This window comes from Pleurodeles waltl, chromosome 10 (assembly GCF_031143425.1).
Source record: "Pleurodeles waltl isolate 20211129_DDA chromosome 10, aPleWal1.hap1.20221129, whole genome shotgun sequence".
NCBI lineage: Eukaryota > Metazoa > Chordata > Amphibia > Caudata > Salamandridae > Pleurodeles > Pleurodeles waltl.
The window spans coordinates 420,597,565-420,615,905 of record NC_090449.1 but is presented as its reverse complement, the minus strand read 5'-3'; the positions used below and the strand labels follow the sequence as shown (position 1 = coordinate 420,615,905).

Below are 18,341 nucleotides of genomic sequence, written 5' to 3'. Positions count from 1 at the left end.
GACTATTAGAAAATAGTGAGAGTTAGAAAAATAACCCTCCCCAAGACCCTGAAAAGTGAGTGCAAAGTGCACCAAAGTTCCCCTAAGGACAAAAGAGTCGTGTTAGAGGAATAATGCAGGAAAGACACAAACCAGCAATGCAACAACTGTGGATTTCCAATCTAGGGTACCTGTGGAACAAGGGGACCAAGTCCAAAAGTCACAAGCAAGTCGGAGATGGGCAGATGCCCAGGAAATGCCAGCTGCGGGTGCAAAGAAGCTTCGACTGGACAGAAGAAGCTGAGGTTTCTGCAGGAATGAAAAGGGCTAGAGACTTCCCCTTTGGTGGACGGATCCCTCTCGCCTTGGAGAGTCGTGCAGAACTGTTTTCCCGCCGGAAGGACGCCAACAAGCCTTGCTACACGCAAATCGTGCGTTTGGCGTTTTTGGACGCTGCTGGGGCCCAGGAGGGACCAGGAGGTCGCAAATTGGACCTGAAGAGAGAGGGGACGTCGAGCAAGACAAGGAGCCCTCACTGAAGCAGGTAGCACCCGGAGAAGTGCCAGAAACAGGCACTACGAGGATGCGTGAAACGGTGCTCGCCGAAGTTGCACAAAGGAGTCCCACGTCGCCGGAGACCAACTTAGAAAGTCGTGCAATGCAGGTTAGAGTGCCGTGGACCCAGGCTTGGCTGTGCACAAAGGATTTCCGCCGGAAGTGCACAGGGGCCGGAGTAGCTGCAAAGTCGCGGTTCCCAGCAATGCAGCCCAGCGAGGTGAGGCAAGGACTTACCTCCACCAAACTTGGGCTGACGAGTCACTGGACTGTGTCGCTGGATTCGAGGGACCTCGCTCGTCGTGCTGAGAGGAGACCCAAGGGACCGGTAATGCAGCTTTTTGGTGCCTGCGGTTGCAGGGGGAAGATTCCGTCGACCCACGGGAGATTTCTTCGGAGCTTCTGGTGCAGAGAGGAGGCAGACTACCCCCACAGCATGCACAAGCAGGAAAACAGTCAAGAAGGCGGCAGGATCAGCGTTACAGAGTTGCAGTAGTCGTCTTTGCTACTATGTTGCAGGTTTGCAGGCTTCCAGCGCGGTCAGCGGTCGATTCCTTATCAGAAGGTGAAGAGGGAGATGCAGAGGAACTCGGCTGAGCTCATGCATTCGTTATCTAAAGTTTCCCCAGAGACAGAGACCCTAAATAGCCAGAAAAGAGGGTTTGGCTACCTAGGAGAGAGGAAAGGCTACTAACACCTGAAGGAGCCTATCACAAGGAGTCTCTGACGTCACCTGGTGGCACTGGCCACTCAGAGCAGTCCAGTGTGCCAGCAGCACCTCTGTTTCCAAGATGGCAGAGGTCTGGAGCACACTGGAGGAGCTCTGGACACCTCCCAGGGGAGGTGCAGGTCAGGGGAGTGGTCACTCCCCTTTCCTTTGTCCAGTTTCGCGCCAGAGCAGGGGCTAAGGGGTCCCTGAACCGGTGTAGACTGGCTTATGCAGAATTGGGCACATCTGTGCCCAACAAAGCATTTCCAGAGGCTGGGGGAGGCTACTCCTCCCCTGCCTTCACACCATTTTCCAAAGGGAGAGGGTGTCACACCCTCTCTCAGAGGAAGTTCTTTGTTCTGCCATCCTGGGCCAGGCCTGGCTGGACCCCAGGAGGGCAGCTGCCTGTCTGAGGGGTTGGCAGCAGCAGCAGCTGCAGAGAAACCCCAGGAAGGGCAGTCTGGCAGTACCAGGGTCTGTGCTACAGACCACTGGGATCATGGAATTGTACCAATAATGCCAGGATGGCATAGAGGGGGCAATTCCATGATCATAGACATGTTACATGGCCATATTCGGAGTTACCATGGTGAAGCTACATATAGGTAGTGACCTATATGTAGTGCACGCGTGTAATGGTGTCCCCGCACTCACAAAGTTCAGTGAATTGGCTCTGAACAATGTGGGGGCACCTTGGCTAGTGCCAGGGTGCCCTCACACTAAGTAACTTTGCACCTAACCTTTACCAGGTAAAGGTTAGACATATAGGTGACTTATAAGTTACTTAAGTGCAGTGTAAAATGGCTGTGAAATAACGTGGACGTTATTTCACTCAGGCTGCAGTGGCAGGCCTGTGTAAGATTTGTCAGAGCTCCCTATGGGTGGCAAAAGAAATGCTGCAGCCCATAGGGATCTCCTGGAACCCCAATACCCTGGGTACCTCAGTACCACATACTAGGGAATTATAAGGGTGTTCCAGTAAGCCAATGTAAATTGGTAAAAATGGTCACTAGCCTGTTAGTGACAATTTGGAAAGAAATGAGAGAGCATAACCACTGAGGTTCTGATTAGCAGAGCCTCAGTGAGACAGTTAGTCACTACACAGGTAACACATTCAGGCACACTTATGAGCACTGGGGCCCTGGGTTACCAGGGTCCCAGTGACACATACAACTAAAACAACATATATACAGTGAAAAATGGGGGTAACATGCCAGGCAAGATGGTACTTTCCTACACCCTCTTACAGTTAGCTTTGGCAAATCTAGATCTTGTGTAGGCAAAGGATGATTTGATAGTGAATGTACTCAAGCCTAAAAAAATCTTAAACAGTGCTTACACAGACAAAACCCTGATAGACATGACATCAGCCTTCGGAGGAAGGAGTATAAAAAGGTTATAAGAAGAAGAAAACAGAATGTAAAAAACGAGGCTTGGCATTCTCTTCATGAAGCAAGCCTTAGGAATGACAATGTTAAATTTTGGAAAATTGTAAACTCTCCTCTTCTGTGTGATGGACTATTACCATCAATTGAAATAGCCATTACTGAAGAGGATTGGGTTTCTTTTTTCTCTAGTATATACTCAGCTAAAGATTTGGTCTTGGAACCGAACTCTCTGAGACCAGTTCCTCAATCTATTTCTCCACCATTTAGCCTCAAGGAGGTTATAGAGGCAATTAACTCTAGTAAAAGCGGGAAAGCGCCGGGCCCAGATGGAGTCCCAGTTGATATTTATAAGTCGAATGTTTCACTTTGGGGCCCACTATTAACTCAAGTTTTACGTGCCTGCTGTGCCACAGTCTTTATACCGACCTGGGCTGAGTCCACCGTTGTTCCCATTTTCAAAAGGGGAGATCGTCAAAATCCTGCATGCTACCTCCCAATCTCTTTGCTTGACACTCTTGCAAAGATTGCTGGACGAATGGTTTTAAACAGACTACGAGTTTGGACGGAGGAAAATAATATTCTTTCGGACTTGCAATATGGCTTTAGAGCTGGAATAGGGACCATGGAGCAGGCCCTGAACTTAGGCATTATACTCGGTAAATACATGAGGGCCAAGGCCGGAGCCTTATATTTAGTGTTTGTCGATCGGACTTCAGCATTGGACTGTATGGTCCATAGTAAATTATGGCCTATTTTATTGGACATGGGGGTAGACCTAACTATTGTTCATTTTATTAGGGAACTATACGCTGGAGCTAAAGCAAAGGTGCGTTACGGGCTTCAGGGTGAATGCACCTTAGCCTTCCTATTGTACGACAAGGCTGCGTACTAGCACCACTACTGTTTGCCTTATATATTAATAAATTAGAGGGGATATTATTATCTGATGCTTGCAGTGACCTCCCACAAGTTGGTTCTCGAAAGATTCCAGCACTCCTGTACGTGGACGATGCAGTTTTGATGGCCCGCACCCCAGTAGCATTGCAGAGGCTACTCACAACCTTTGATAAGCATATGGAAGCCTTAGGTCTCAGAATTAACCATTCTAAAACTTTTTCGATGACATGTGGTAGAAATTCCATTAAGAAACCCCAGATTATGCTAAAAGGTACGAAACTAGACGTTACAGGAACTTTTTCATATTTAGGCATCACGTTCGATAATGAAGGGACATGGTCACAAGCCATAAAGTCAAGGAAGCTGTCATTCACTAAAACCATCATGGCTGTAAAAAACCTTTCGAAAAAGGTTGGTAGAGCGACTCCTAAGGATATGATGACATTGTACAAAGCAAGATGTGTTTCTCTTGCATTGTACGGGGCAGGACTCTGGGGATATAGGAACTGCAACAACTTACAGCTAGTTGAAAACAATTTTTTAAAGTTTATTTTAAGTGCTCCAAAATCTACCCCTACACTGGCATGCCATATGGAATTGGGGGTATCATACCTTATAGATTTAATTTGTATCCAACCAATCCTATTATGGCATAAAGTATGGACTTCTGATTCTGCTAGGCTGCATAGGGCCATCATAGAAGATGCATTGGCATTATCTTACCCGCTGAAAATTCCATGGCTAAATTATATAAAGATTTTTTTTTTTTACAGAGCTGGGCTATCCTGAGTTATATTCCACTCCGATAAAACTGGAAACAATTTCCAGGAAAGAACTGAAAAATATTTGTCTTACTCACCTGGCTGATTTAAGATGGGCCACTGAGGCAAAGAAACCCAGCGTAATGAGGAACTTCATGTTGCAACAAATAGATGGCATGGAGCCATACTTGAGTAATGTACTGAACCCAAGGCATTGGTTTGTCCTTACGCGTCTAAGATTAGAGATTTTTCATCGTCTTGTTAGCTTCCCGTGTATTAATGATTGGACCCCTGTCTTGGTAAAATGTCCCTGTGACTTAGTGTCTGAGGAAAGTACAATACACATTCTCTTTTTTTGTAAATTCTATGCAGACCTAAGGAAAGCGTTTGTGATTCCATTTTTAAAATCAATGCATTTCAAATAATGTCGCCCTGCTTTTAATTACCTTCTGTCCTTACCATCTATTGTGATTTGCAATGGAATAGCTTTATTTTTATGTGCAGTGATGAAGGTCAGACCATACTATCAAATTACCTAGCTAGGGTTTTCATATTTGCATACATTTTAAACGTATTTTATTAATGACAATAGCCTTTGTTTTAAACATACTCTTATACTGATTTTTCCTGTCATGTTTTTGAACTGTGGCTGTTATGTGAATTTATTTAACTCCTTGTAACGTAATCCTGCTATACGGTCCTTTTAGATACGGTTTGACTTACTGTTTTTATACTATTTCAAATATTGAGTGATGTTTTTAATATGAATTATCTGCTTTTATGATTGTTTTATTCAATCGAATAAAGTATTTTGATGATGATGATGAATGCTCTTGTATACACATGGAGTGCACAAAGGAAAGACAGCCTCCCTACATTGGCCACGCAACAGCTGCCTTCCGCGACTGCCTGAAGACTCCTTGAATGGTTCTCACAATGTGCTGGTTGAACGGGGCACAGTGAAGGGCGGCGTTCTAGCTGCCTGGAGTTTTTCAGCCCGCACAGGGCCAGGCTTCAGAGGTCACATACATCCCCTTTCATCTGGGTACACATGCCTGGGCAGGAAGCACGGTGGGTCGTGGCCACAGGCAATGAATCTGTCCGTGACTTACACAGATGAATGTAAATCATTGGCATCCAGAGGGGGGAGGGGGTCTTGAAGCTAGCAGCTGCTCTCTAGGGTCAAGGCCAATACTTGAAAAGGAGCTAGGAAGACAGTCTGAATACAGGAAAGGTAGCCCCAGGAAGGAAATAAGAGCAAGAGGCACTGCAACGTAATAGCAAATGATAAAATAATTGCGGGGTAAGGGTGGGGCACCTCAAAAAGAGACGTTCTTTCACAATAATTCTGTACAATCGGCAGCTCGGGACATATTTAACAATTCAAGGTTCGAAGCTGTGGCGGATTAATATCAATACCAATCATGTTCCTTTTTTCACTACAAACAGAACTTCGCGTTTTTCAGCACGCGGTTTGTCTTGCTTCCTCAGGCGCTCGTCTTGGCCAGAACCTGATAAAACATCGGAAATCAAGCGATGGGTGAGTGTGTGAGGTAGCTGTATCTCCTGTACAGCGCTTTTTAAATGCATATTTACATTCTGTTGCAATCATTAAATGCAAACAACTATGAGCAGGAATGACACCAAATTTCTTGTAGCAACATACACTAAAAGCAACTAAGATCTTTTTACCTCATTAAAAGGGAACATGTCCACTGTACTGCCTTCTAACCGAGGTGGGCATTGATTCAAGTGGTGGTCACAACCGAAAACAGCTAATATAGTTTCCCAAATATTGCATTCTTACACAGCAACATTTTAGTCAGTTTCTTCAATGTACATCTGCACTTCGTATACGTGTTCCGAAGAATAAAAGTCCTCTTGAGAAGTAGCCAAAGGCTTCCAATTTCCCTTGTGTAACCACTTTTAATAAGAGCACTAACTTACTGAGAGACGACTAACACAGAATCACAGGTATTTTGTTTGGGTGGGGGCACCTAAAATATTCCAATTAAGCAATACCAAAGCACTTCCAGAGCTTAGAACCGAGCAGTGAATGTCAGTTTGTTTTAGAGATGGTTCTGGTATATTCTATCCTGCCCTGACAGTGCTCTCTAAGGCGGCAAACGTTGGACAATGCCTACATTCATCACTGGGGAGGCCACAGTCATGCGATCAAATCCTAAAATCTAAAGAAGGTGATCAAAGATAGAGGAACAAGCATGGACGTCTGTCAGTGGTAGGCAGGGCTAACCGCTCTTGCATTTAGGTAGCCTTGAAGAAAAAGTATGCCGACACTGTTCATGGCATTCTGATGACCCAACAAAGATGGAACCCAAGTACTATCAAAGTAAATAAAGCTGTAAGCTAACTCATCGAAATTTACTGTGAAAAGCCGACATTTCCTAATACACTATAACAGGATATAAGATGTCAGTATTGAAAAAATAGATGACAACTTGAAGTTTCTGACCCTGCTAGATATATAGTTCAGTTCTCAAACCGTATCTGCACAAAGGAAGATGCTTGACAACATGCACAAAACAAAGGGGACAATGTTATTGTGAGGTGCCAGTGTTTTGGTCTGACGCTTCTCATGTCATTGTGAACTGTGCCGTCCCATTTCCATGTTGTGTATTCTGTCAGCCTTGCTTGCTTTCTTGCCTAGTGAACCCGAATCTCAAAGGCACTAAAAGGTAATCTACACTCTTTCAGTAGTTTCTGTTTCTAGCATAGTTCTAGACTCTGCTAGTCTGGGGACACCTAAGGAATATGCTCTAATCAAGCCAACGGCAGTAGTGCACCCTCACCCAACAACATATTTAGGTGTTTAGTGGAGTGTAAGTTGTCAACTTGCAAAAACTTTAAAGCACTACTGTGCAGGTCTCAACATACGCTAAGCACTGCAAAAGCTGTCCATGGATTGTTACAGTTCCTATTGTTATTGTTCCAGCCTTCAAATGCAATCCCAAAGGACAGGCAAATTACTTCTTTAAGTGTGTTCTGTTTTCCTGATTCTGAGGTAGTTTGGTTCTGCTGTGATTAGTGGATCTATGGCTTCCCGCAGAGAACACAAGAATGCCATCTCTTACTTTTTTGCTTAGATCGAAATTCAGAAAGCTTCCCTGGGAATGTATTCCACCCGTTGCTTACCACTGGCTTGTTGGTTTGAAACTCATATTTTCTTGCTTTCTGTTTGCTGGCTTTATTTAATTTAGGTTGTCCAGTTTGACTTTGTCCCTTCAATTGCCCAAACCTTATTTACAGTATCCCTTTAAATCTTGTTCTTATTACATTTGATGTGCATTTAAAGATAGGGGTCAGATGTCAGGCATCATCTTCTGACAGAGCCCAGTGTTTACTTTTCTTTCTCTGACTCCAAAGGTAAAGGATTTATAGGACAATCATGCTGGCTACTGGGGTTTCTGAAGTGTGGTGGAAACAAATTTGAATATAATCAAAACAGATCAACGTAGTAGGTGATGAAATCTCCACACATTAAAGTAAAAGTATATAGCACACAAACTATAATCAGTAAAACTGTATGTCTGTTCAAATGTAATGATCATTTCAATTCAAGATGTGTTGTCTGTAATGGCAGTGAGCGCTACCACACCATGCATACTCCACTATGCCCCCCTCCACTCTACTCTGCTCAGTGCCACTGCACTCTGCACTACTGCTCTCTATGCCACTCCACACTGTCACTGACTCTACTCTTCACCATTCCACTCTATGCCACTTCAGTCAACTCCTCTCTATTCTGCACCACTTTACGCCAATGGAGTCTACCCCACTCCACTATGCACCACTGCACTCTACGAGCTGCACTCTATGCTAATGCAATCTACTTTGTACCACTCCATGCCAATTTACTCTACACCACTACACTCTGCACCACTCTAAATCCAATCTGCAGCTCTACACTTTACACCTCTGCACTCTATCCTGCACCACTACACTTTACCCTGCACTTCAGTCCACTCTGAAACAATCTACTCTATGCCACTGCACTTCGTGCCACTCTACTCCACCCTGTGCCACTCCACTCTACTCTACGCCACTGCCCCACTCCACATCACTGTACTCTGCACAATCTACGCCAGTGTTCTCTACACTACTTTATTAAAAACCCAGGCCTTCTAAGCTGCTGCACTGTATGCCAATCTACTCTGCACCACTGTACTTTATGCCACATCACTCTAGGCCACTCTGTGACACTCCATTAAACTCCACTCTATACCACTCCGCTCTATAACACTATTTTACTCTACACAACTCTCTCTACACCACTCCATGTCGCTATACTCCGCTCTATTCTATGACATATTACTCCACTCCATTCTACTTCAGTACTCCACTCTAGGTCATGCCATGTCACTCTGTCACTCTATGCCCCTCCACTCTACTCCATAATACTCTATGCCATTCCACTCTACTACACTACTCCACCCTAAGACAATCTACTCCACTCTACACCACCATAATCCACAATTCTCTAATCCAATCTACGCAACTCCTGCTACACTACTCCACTATAAACCACAACATGCCCACTCCACTCTATGACACTGTACTCCACTCTACTCCCTCCACAACACTGTGCCACGCCACTCAATGACACTCCACTTTACTCCACGCTACTCAACTCTATTGTACACCACTCCACTCTGTAACACCCTTCTCTAATCCACAACACTCTACTTTACAACACTAACTTTTAGCCATGTTGTATAGCTGTCAAACTGGTGTATAATATGGCTAAAACATATTGGCAAAGCCAATACTTCTAGCATAGGCGAGACTTATTGGTTTTGCCAATGCTGGTTTCTTGTTGAGATGTCCTAAGCCCAACAGATATGCACATATCTAGGAACTGTGTCCTAGGACATAAGCTGCAACTTACTAAGCCAAAAAAGAACAAAACCAGTCTGTGGTTGCTTTTGATCCTGCCTGCAGGGGACCTAGCAAGGCAGTATAGTTTAACTGTTCCAATTGGAGCAGGACCTGGTCTGATGCATCTGCCTGGCCTCTAGCTGGAGTGGCATAGCACAAAAAAGTGAGTCGAATTGGAATGCAGCCCCAAATATTTACCAGTGGCTGAGATAAATTTGTCCATCACTTTTTTGTCTTTCTGAGGGCAGTGTAAGACATCCTCCGTAGTTTATTGGCACAGTACTTTTGGGGCACTGTTGCCTTAGACTTTTGGCTAAAGCCATTCGAGCAACAAGAAAGCATCTACTAGGATAAAATGAGTAGTGTCATATCAGACCGACACAAGCAACACAGGTTAGGCAGAGTTTCAAATGTTTAGCAGCTACACTGCAATACACCCTGAAGGAACATCCCTAAATACATCACACCCTCACAAGGATTGGCCAAGAGAGTGCAATGACCTGCCCCAATTCCTTTTAGAACTAAACCTAGGGGAAAACTCACCATCCAACATAATACACTCTTACTGTATTGGTCATAGTCTGTCTATCTTATGGACGTCCAATGGTGGACAACACACAGGAAAAAGTGCTTAAAGACAAGGTAATTAGCAGAATTGTTAGAGGTTCACTATACAGGGAGTGCAGAATTATTAGGCAAGTTGTATTTTTGAGGATTAATTTTATTATTGAACAACAACCATGTTCTCAATGAACCCAAAAAACTCATTAATATCAAAGCTGAATATTTTTGGAAGTAGTTTTTAGTTTGTTTTTAGTTTTAGCTATGTTAGGGGGATATCTGTGTGTGCAGGTGACTATTACTGTGCATAATTATTAGGCAACTTAACAAAAAAAATATATATACCCATTTCAATTATTTATTATTACCAGTGAAACCAATATAACATCTCAACATTCACAAATATACATTCCTGACATTCAAAAACAAAACAAAAACAAATCAGTGACCAATATAGCCACCTTTCTTTGCAAGGATACTCAAAAGCCTGCCATCCATGGATTCTGTCAGTGTTTTGATCTGTTCACCATCAACATTGCGTGCAGCAGCAACCACAGCCTCCCAGACACTGTTCAGAGAGGTGTACTGTTTTCCCTCCTTGTAAATCTCACATTTGATGATGGACCACAGGTTCTCAATGGGGTTCAGATCAGGTGAACAAGGAGGCCATGTCATTAGATTTCCTTCTTTTATACCCTTTCTTGCCAGCCACGCTGTGGAGTACTTAGACGCGTGTGATGGAGCATTGTCCTGCATGAAAATCATGTTTTTCTTGAAGGATGCAGACTTCTTCCTGTACCACTGCTTGAAGAAGGTGTCTTCCAGGAACTGGTAGTAGGACTGGGAGTTGAGCTGGACTCCATCCTCAACCCGAAAAGGCCCCACAAGCTCATCTTTGATGATACCAGCCCAAACCAGTACTCCACCTCCACCTTGCTGGCGTCTGAGTCGGACTGGAGCTCTCTGCCCTTTACCAATCCAGCCACGGGCCCATCCATCTGGCCCATCAAGACTCACTCTCATTTCATCAGTCCATAAAACCTAAGAAAAATCAGTCTTGAGATATTTATTGGCCCAGTCTTGACGTTTCAGCTTGTGTGTCTTGTTCAGTGGTGGTCGTCTTTCAGCCTTTCTTACCTTGGCCATGTCTCTGAGTATTGCACACCTTGTGCTTTTGGGCACTCCAGTGATGTTGCAGCTCTGAAATATGGCCAAACTGGTGGCAAGTGGCATCGTGGCAGCTGCACGCTTGACTTTTCTCAGTTCATGGGCAGTTATTTTGCGCCTTGGTTTTTCCACACGCTTCTTGCGACCCTGTTGACTATTTTGAATGAAACGCTTGATTGTTCGATGATCACGCTTCAGAAGCTTTGCAATTTTAAGAGTGCTGCATCCCTCTGCAAGATATCTCACTATTTTTGACTTTTCGGAGCCTGTCAAGTCCTTCTTTTGACCCATTTTGCCAAAGGAAAGGAAGTTGCCTAATAATTATGCACACCTGATATAGGGTGTTGATGTCATTAGACCACACCCCTTCTCATTACAGAGATGCACATCACCTAATATGCTTAATTGGTAGTAGGCTTTCGAGCCTATACAGCTTGGAGTAAGACATCATGCATAAAGAGGATGATGTGGTCAAAATACTCATTTGCCTAATAATTCTGCACTCCCTGTATACAAAACAACAAGTAACTAATCTAAAAGAAAGTAGACCCTACAAAAAATAGAATCATAATGCAAAAAGGAAATTGGGCCATATGATTTAAGAGAAGGTGTCAATAATGAGAAGACAAGCCCTATCAAACTATCAGGCGCTACAAGAAAAGTAGTAAAAAAAAAGAAAAAAAAAAAGACTATGATAAAGTACACATTTCAGAATAATGATCAGGGGCACTGAAATTGTGCGGCAGGAGAGGGCCAAATTATGGGGCAGGGTCGAGTAAATTACGCAGTGATAAAAAGGTAAATTATGCGGCATAATGCAGCACATTTTCTAATAGTATTACTTAAATATTTGATCATTTTTAAACTTGGTAACTGTCTGGGCATTGGTTGCACCACATTAGTACCATTTAACACCCAAGTATAGCAATAAGGAACAAAAAGATGACAAGGCCGGTTTGCAAAGGGCCTTTCACTGTGTTACAACACGTCACTGTATTTTAGTAACTTCTGAACCGTTTGAACTAGAAACATTTTTTTTGCTAAAATCTGCAGATTATGCAGATGATGATGGATTATGTGGCCAATATATAATTATGAGAAAATAACATAACATAATGTTTCTTACCTGTAGCTTTGCAGCTTGAAGAATTTTCTATATTCACATGTACATTATTCTGTCATCTAGTAGTTGGGTCTGGAACTCTTCACTGTTTTCTAGTCCGTCTCTTTTGATTTTTTGTTTGTTGGTAGCTGTTGACGGAACCACCATTTGGTGTCCCCTTGTGAGGTTGTCCTACTTCCTCTGGATGTTCCCACCTTTAGTCACTATCTTCATATTCTTTTTTTTTTTTCTTCCATCTTGGTGGGGGTGGGTCGCCTGTGAATCCAGAAAATTCTTCAAGCTGCAAAACTACACATATAGATAAGAAACTTTACCTTTTCCAGAGTGAATCTTTTCTAGATTCACAACATGTGCATTGACTTTAAAGCAGTTTTACTCCTGTGGTGGTTGGGTTGAAGATGGGCATTGATTTGTAAATAGATGTTGTAGAACCCTCTGATCTAATTGGGCTTCTCTGTTCATTTGGATATCAATACAATAATGTCTTGTGAAAGTGTGTACTGATAACCATGTTGCTGCCATGCAGATTTCTGGTAGTGAAGTATTTGCTAAAAACGCAGTTGTTGGTCCTTTCTAGGCATCCTTCAAGTCTATGGTTGCCATATTATCCCCTTTTTGTAGTTGTGGTATGCCTTTCTGTAAGGTTGTCATTTTGAATTTTTGTTTTTTTTTATGAACTTCTTTATGAATCAGAGGTCTAATATTGAGTGTAACAGTCAGTCTACCTTTGGAATTAAGAAAAAAGTTGCGTAATTGCCTTGTTGTTCTCCAGTTTTTGGACTAGTTTTATTCCCCGTTTGTCCAATAAGTCCTTGACCTCCTTGAGGACAAGAGTCATTTCCTCTCGAGTGTATTTTCTTCTGTGGTCCCCTTATAGGAGTGAATCTGATTAGTTCTATTCAGTAATCAAATGGAATTATGTTTCTGATCCATTTGTCTGAAGTTATTTTCCTCCACTCCTGGACCACCAACTGATGCGCTGTGTTTGAAGTCTAATTGAATGTTCTTTTTTTCCACTGATTTTTTATTAAAGGCTTTCATTCCTTGTGCAGTCATTTATTTGTGGGGGTTGCACCTCCTCTGTTTGTTTGTACTCTCCTCTGGTTCTCCCTCTAAAAGAACCACACCCCTGCCGCTGATACTGTCAGCTTTGATGAGTTGTGGCAGTTTGGGTGACATTTTGAAAGCTTTAATGAGGGCGCTCTGACTGTAGGTTACCTCTTGAGGTTGATTGTTGTGTCGCAAATGTTTCCCTTCGTAATCCACCTCGAAACTGCAGTGCGCCCATGGACTTTGCTCTTTCGTTGTCCTTTTTTAGCTGGTTGAGACTTTCATCCACTGAGCTTCCAAACAATCGTTGTCCATTGAAGGGGGTGTTTATAATATCCGCTTGAACTTCTGGTTTAAAATCTGACAGTCTCAGCCATGAGTGTTGCTTTAGTGTGATCCCAATCATCATCTGGAGGCTAGATGTGTCTGCCGCATCTAAAGCAGATTTTAAACATGTATTAGCAATGCTTTTCCCGCTTTCAGCAAGATGTGCAGTCCTTTTTCTATACTGTTCAGGGAGGTGATTTAGCAGTTCTCCCATCTCCTCCCAGTGCTGATGGGCATGTCGGTTGAGTAGTGTATTCGACTTTGCACTGCGCCACTGTTATGAGTACCATCCTCTGGCACTCCTCCTCCGGTGGAGGCCCTGAGGTTGAGGGAATGTAGGTGCTCTTTCTGGCTGTCAATGTGATTATGGAGTCCACAGGGACAGTGCCTTTTATATATACAGGGTCCTTGGAGGAATACTTATATTTCTTTTCAGCTCTTGGAGTCACAGCTCTACAAGTGGCCAGTTCCTTAAAAGCTTCCCTCCCCTGGTCAAGAATTCTTGGGAGCATGGGTAAAAACTGTCTCCTTATCCGACTTGGCAGTAATGTTTCCAGTAGGAAGCATGATTGTGGCTTATCCTCCTCCTCAAGCTGTACATTAATCTGTTAGCTGCATTCTTTATAACCAGATTGTACATTCCAGTGTCATCTGAAGGCGAGGGCTTTGATGGGTAAGACTCTACACCCTCTTCAGGTGAGTCTGCCTCTACGTCTTCCCATTGTTGATCAATGTATTCCCCTTCCTCTGAAGCCTGGTACATCCCATTGTCTCATGGACAGTAGGTCTCATGTAGAAGAACCAGTCACAAGGCTAGGCCTCAGATAGCAATGCTACGGCTTACTTACTACTCAGGGCTAGAGGGTCTCATGTAGAAGAACTCCTCCCAAAGGTGATCATATCAACAGCTGTTTGTTAAAGGTTGGTATGCCTGTTTGAATCAGAAAACCTTCAAGGGTGGATTTATGCTGCATAAACACTGACTGCATAGAGCACTGACCAAAAACACTTCTAGACGCTCTTTATTTATAGAAGACAAAATGAGCTTAAGAGAGAAAGAGGGAATTGTACTAGATCACACAAATCTGCAGACTTAGGCCTACATCTCCAAGCAGAATCAGTGACTCCCGCCCCCCCCCCCTTTACTCATTCTCTTCACCCTTCTCTGCTCACAAGGTACTCCCCAATGGCCTTCCAGCTTCCCGATATATACGCATATCCAAGAGGGATGAGTAAACCACACGTTCAATCACCCTTTCTGGCAGACGCTACACCCCCTTGTTTTAACTGTTTGTAGTGTGCGAGACTGAAAAGCCTAGTTTGTGTAAAACTGTGGACACACAAAGCAGGCTGTTAATTCTGCACCCACCTTCAGAGGCCACTATACAGGTAAAACACGTCAGACATTACAAATCTAAAGCAGGTAAATATGTGGGTGTAATGCAAGTAATGCTGTGCAGCCTCGATGAAGGCAGTGCTTTAAATGAAAACATAGAAGTGCTGGTACTCAATGTCACATCAAAGACACGCAGGTACTCAGTACTGTCTGGCACCTGCTTATTTAAAGCACTTGATGTAGGCAACACTTCATAGGCTTAATGCAGGCCATAGAGGTAAAGTTTTTCAGGAAGTCGTTCTCGGTTATGCTGTTTTAAGGTAGCGCATGCCCAGCATTACTTGGCCCAATAGTGTTTTTCTTTGTAGACGTGTTGTTGGGGTTGTGGGTTTTCCCCACAGATGGTGGTCCATGGCCAGGCCACACCCAACAATAGTAAGAGTGGTGTTGTGTTGAGTTTTCCATGCAGTAGCATTTTTAAAGGAGGTTTGTTTGTAGCACTTGGGCAATTTCAACCAGAATTACTGAAGAAAGACTTACTCTGTTAGCATATGGCTGCCATGCTTAAGCACCGTGGTCACAAACACCCAAAACTGGTGCACAAGCACAGGTCCTTACCTCGTGCACACACGTCTCCCTACTGACCAATACTGTCCTAATGCAGACAGGTTGGAGCGGAGGTTATATTTTACAGCTCTAAAGCAGGGTGTAATACAGGGAGAGCTATGTAGAGCTGATGCCAAGAGCACTGCTTAGATCTACTGCAAATTATAGTTTATAGTCTGACAGGGATTACTGGTCGAGAGTGTAATGATGCCAAATAGAATCAAGGTGGTAAAAGTCAATTTAACAGTAAAGGTGTGCAGGAGTAAGAGCTTATTCGTTTTGTGTTGTTTGGCTGTTATTTTAACCCTTTACTGTACGGAGCACTCTGTGTGCCTCAAGTTTCAACCTCAAAGGGCAGCAGCAGTACTAAGCCTAGAGATTTGCTCTCCCTAAGTTTCATAACGGTTCCGGCTGAGCTCTCTTTGTGCTTTTATGGCCAATGTAGGCCGAATAACGTTTTTGTTCTGATGACTGAGCTCTGGTAATACACAGTACAGAGGGGCAGAAGTCACCTGGTACCTGAGCAGACCAAAAAGACAAAAACAAAACAAAAATAACACAGGTATGTTGACAGATTAGACTGCAAATTGGAATTCAATCACCTAGACTTGAAAATTCGATTTTTATACTTGCTCATACAATTTAGATTTCTGGGATATGGTTAGTTTCACAGATACATTCCACAGTGGTATAATATGACGTATATGTACTGCATTTGCCTAGGATTTCATCTTTCTCCATGGGAATGGTGGTTTAGGAGTGAGTAGCCGAACGACCAACATGTGTTTCACCTGTAAGTGGCAAGTCTGGGGCTTTTTCAAGGCTACCAGTAATTAGCCATATAGTATGATGAATTCACAGAAACACAAACATTTGTATGTAATTCAGTGAGAATGAACAGCACACTAGTGTTATTACTATATACATGATTTAGACAAGTAGAGGTGCATACGTGGCATACTTGTGATTGTGGGACAATAAGTGTAGACTAGAATATGCTCATGTGACATAGGGTGTGATGGTGTTTGCTATTTACCTTTAGAAAACCTGCATTGAAAAGTGGAAAAGGGTATTAGAATAGGCAGCCTTCTGGCTTATGTTGTGGCGTCGCAGACACTATGGGGAAAGGAAACAATAACTCAAATATAGCTGCAGGGTGGATCTCAGGATTAGAAGGAGGTAAACAGGTTGGGTTTAGTAGCATGGTATTTGGATACCATACAATGTATATACGTCCAATGGGTAATATACAGGAACCATTTTGAATATGCCAAATCCTAATCTAGGCTATAGATAAAAGATGAAAAGGAGGTGACCTTGGTGGTAGCCCCGTCAAGAACAGTACTATGTTCTTTGCTCGCTGGAGTATATGAGGATTATTGGAGCACTTGTCAATGCCTCACGTGAAGAATTGATTCTTGACAGATTAGTATAGGTGATTATGCACTTAGTCTGTGTAACTCCCGAGATTAATGTCATACACATGGCCTCCTAGCCACTACTGCAGACTTCTGAAACCCTTATGGAAATTGCTGTGAAGCTCTGCAGGCCAAATCTGCAAACATATGCGTAGCGTCTTCTAAGGATCACATGTACAATTCAGCCCTTTCCTTTCTCCACTCTTATTCAGTAGTAGAATTCTTTTACTGAAAGGATAGCAGCAGGGTGAATCCAATCGGGGGTTTAAATCTAACAGTAAGGTGTCACTGAAAAATGTGCTGATGGGGGAGATGGAAGAAAAAGTTACTTAACTGAACAACTGGTTTGCAGCTTTGAGCTGGAAACCAGTCAAATGCTGTACATTATTCCACCATTGAGTGGTGGTCCCAGAGACTTTTCATTTTTTTTTCTTTTAGGCATGGACCAGCGGAGGAGACATGCTGGCCCCTATAACGTTGAACGTCAGCTCATGATGCCCCAGTGCATAGCTGCCATCTTTAGATTCCTTTTTCTTGCTGTGGTTTCATATATATATATATATATATAGATATATATATATATTAAAAAAAAAATGTTATTTCTTTTAATGAATCACCCCCTTTTCCCACCTTCACTGGAGGGGGGGGGGGTCGCATGTGAACTTCAAGCTGAAAACAACATGAAATAACTTTGTTTTGCCTTGTGCATCTTGTCTGGATTCACATGCTGTGCAAAGAGGGCTGGCATGACCCCTTCTCTGATCGACTGCCAACAGACAAAAATAGTTGTTTCCAAACCCGACTAGATGGCAGAATAATGCACAGTATGTGAATCAAGAAGAAATTCTACTACAAAAGGCATGTTTCAAAAACACTATGTTCTTTTTTAGGGGCAAATAAATACTTTTTATGGACGAAAGTGTTGTTACTGCATAGATTGGCATATAAGAAATTACACTAAAATAATTAATGTTCTTTATGAGTAAGACTGGTAAATGTCAAGTTAAACCTGATCTGCAGTCTGATGCCTTGTACTGATGTTGCTTCTTTTGAACTAACCTTGTCAGGGATGTATCTGCTATGCTCATTATTTATGTGTCAGCGCCTACAACCTGAATATACCCCATTTTTACTATCTTTTGTGCTTTCAACCTCCTTCCAGTTAGTGACAGAAATGGGTGTGAAAATAATGCTGGATCCCAGAAAGCTAAACATTTCTGAAAAGTAAACACAATTCTGAATTCACCTAAGGGTAATTTGTGTAGATCCTACAAGGGTTTCCTACAGAAACGAACAGCTGGAATAAAAAAATATTTAAATTGAGGTGAAAAAAACCAGCCATTTTTCTCCACGTTTTACTCTTTTTTCCTGCGATGTCAGATTTTTGAAAGCAATATACCATTACGTCTGCTGCACTCTTCTGGTTGTGGGGATATATAGGGCTTGTAGGTCCATCAAGAACCCAGGGTACCCAGAGCCAATACATGAGCTCCACCTTGAAATGGGTTTTATTCTATATCGGGTATACAGCAACCTTGAAATGGGTTTTATTCTATATCGGCAATACA

At 43.0% G+C, this 18,341-nt stretch overlaps 1 protein-coding gene and 1 long non-coding RNA gene across 8 annotated transcripts in view; one reads left to right on the top strand and one right to left on the bottom strand.

The window, feature by feature from the left end:
• The window catches only part of LOC138261581 (septin-9-like), a 533,955-nt gene that overhangs the window by 399,698 nt on the left and 115,916 nt on the right, over positions 1-18,341 (bottom strand). The gene's annotated exons all lie outside the window — the stretch shown is intronic.
• Positions 5,330-18,341, top strand: part of LOC138261582 (uncharacterized) — a 182,840-nt gene continuing 169,828 nt past the window's right edge. The window contains exons 1-2 of the long non-coding RNA XR_011199118.1: positions 5,330-5,360; positions 5,739-5,829. This is a non-coding gene — a long non-coding RNA (uncharacterized lncRNA). The remainder of the gene's footprint in view (positions 5,361-5,738; positions 5,830-18,341) is intronic.